The following is a 2,500-nucleotide window of genomic DNA, read 5'->3' as shown; positions in this document are numbered from 1 at the left end:
CTGGTACACCGCTCAGTAGCACTTTGCCACACAAACTCTCCTCGTGCCTATGGTACGACAACTTTTCTCGTGCCTATGGTACAACAACTTTCCTTCGTGCCCCTGGTACGACAGCTTTTCTCGTGCCTATGGTACAACAACTTTTCTCGTGCCTATGGTACAACAACTTTTCGCCGTGCCCCTGGTACACCGCTCAGTAGCACTTTGCCACACAAACTCTCCTCGTGCCTATGGTACGACAACTTTTCTCGTGCCTATGGTACAACAACTTTCCTCCGTGCCCCTGGTACGACAGCTTTTCTCGTGCCTATGGTACAACAACTTTTCTCGTGCCTATGGTACAACAACTTTTCGCCGTGCCCCTGGTACACCGCTCAGTAGCACTTTGCCACACAAACTCTCCTCGTGCCTATGGTACGACAACTTTTCTCGTGCCTATGGTACAACAACTTTCCTCCGTGCCCCTGGTACGACAGCTTTTCTCGTGCCTATGGTACAACAACTTTTCTCGTGCCTATGGTACAACAACTTTTCGCCGTGCCCCTGGTACACCGCTCAGTAGCACTTTGCCACACACACACTCCTCGTACCTATGGTACGACAGCTTTTCTCGTGCCTATGGTACAACAACTTTCCTCCGTGCCCCTGGTATGACAGCTTTTCTCGTGCCTATGGTACAACAACTTTTCTCGTGCCTATGGTACAACAACTTTTCGCCGTGCCCCTGGTACACCGCTCAGTAGCACTTTGCCACACACACACTCCTCGTACCTATGGTACGACAGCTTTTCTCGTGCCTATGGTACAACAACTTTTCTCGTGCCTATGGTACAACAACTTTTCGCCGTGCCCCTGGTACACCGCTCAGTAGCACTTTGCCACACAAACTCTCCTCGTGCCTATGGTACGACAACTTTTCTCGTGCCTATGGTACAACAACTTTCCTCCGTGCCCCTGGTATGACAGCTTTTCTCGTGCCTATGGTACAACAACTTTTCTCGTGCCTATGGTACAACAACTTTTCGCCGTGCCCCTGGTACACCGCTCAGTAGCACTTTGCCACACACACACACCACTCGTGCCTATGGTACGACAACTTTTCTCGTGCCTATGGTACGACAACTTTTCTCGTGCCTATGGTACAACAACCTTTCCCCGTGCCCCTGGTACACTGCGCAGAAACTCTTTGCCACACACACACACCACTCGTGCCTATGGTACGACAACAGGCCCCGGGGACCTACATCGCACCTTGCTCTTGCCTCCCTTACAGCTGAAAAAGGTCCATGCCTGTGCCCTGGCCCTGCTGAAATTCCCTCTCCATTTAGCCGAGGCAGTGAGTCGGCCTCCTGTCTCCCTTTACGGTCGAAAAAGATGTGCTCCTGGGCGCGCTGGCCCTGCTGCTACTCACATCGGGCATGGACCTGGACCTCCAGCAGGCCCCGGGGACCTACATCACACCTTGCTCTTGCCTCCCTTACAGCTGAAAAAGGTCCATGCCTGTGCCCTGGCCCTGCTGAAATTCCCTCTCCATTTAGCCGAGGCAGTGAGTCGGCCTCCTGTCTCCCTTTACGGTCGAAAAAGATGTGCTCCTGGGCACGCTGGCCCTGCTGCTACTCACATCGGGCATGGACCTGGACCTCCAGCAGGCCCCGGGGACCTACATCACACCTTGCTCTTGCCTCCCTTACAGCTGAAAAAGGTCCATGCTTGTGCCCTGGCCCTTCTGAAATTCCCTCTCCATTTAGCCGAGGCAGTGAGTCGGCCTCCTGTCTCCCTTTACGGTCGAAAAAGATGTGCTCCTGGGCGCGCTGGCCCTGCTGCTACTCACATCGGGCATGGACCTGGACCTCCAGCAGGCCCCGGGGACCTACATCACACCTTGCTCTTGCCTCCCTTACAGCTGAAAAGGTCCATGCTTTTGCCCTGGCCCTGCTGAAATTCCCTCTCCATTTAGCCGAGGCAGTGAGTCGGCCTCCTGTCTCCCTTTACGGTCGAAAAAGATGTGCTCCTGGGCGCGCTGGCCCTGCTGCTACTCACATCGGGCATGGACCTGGACCTCCAGCAGGCCCCGGGGACCTACATCACACCTTGCTCTTGCCTCCCTTACAGCTGAAAAAGGTCCATGCTTGTGCCCTGGCCCTTCTGAAATTCCCTCTCCATTTAGCCGAGGCAGAGAGTCGGCCTCCTGTCTCCTTTACGGTCGAAAAAGATGTGCTCCTGGGCGCGCTGGCCCTGCTGCTACTCACATCGGGCATGGACCTGGACCTCCAGCAGGCCCCGGGGACCAACATACTCCTCTGCTCTACTCCCCCACTAGCTTTCCTTCTCCCGCAGTTACCCTCCACCACAAATCCAGCATGGCCCTTGCCCTCCAGCAGGCCCCGAGGACCCACATACTCCTCCGCTCTAATCCCCCATGAGCTTTCCTTCTCCTGCAGTTACCCTCCACCGCATATCCAGCATGGCCCTTGACCTCCAGCATGCCCCGGGGACGCAC

The sequence above is a fragment of the Diplotaxodon limnothrissa genome, unplaced genomic scaffold (assembly GCF_057381915.1).
Source record: "Diplotaxodon limnothrissa isolate DT_005_m unplaced genomic scaffold, D_limnothrissa_male_GT1.1 unmapped_scaffold_10, whole genome shotgun sequence".
Classification (NCBI taxonomy): Eukaryota; Metazoa; Chordata; class Actinopteri; order Cichliformes; family Cichlidae; genus Diplotaxodon; species Diplotaxodon limnothrissa.
This window is presented reverse-complemented; position numbering follows the sequence as displayed.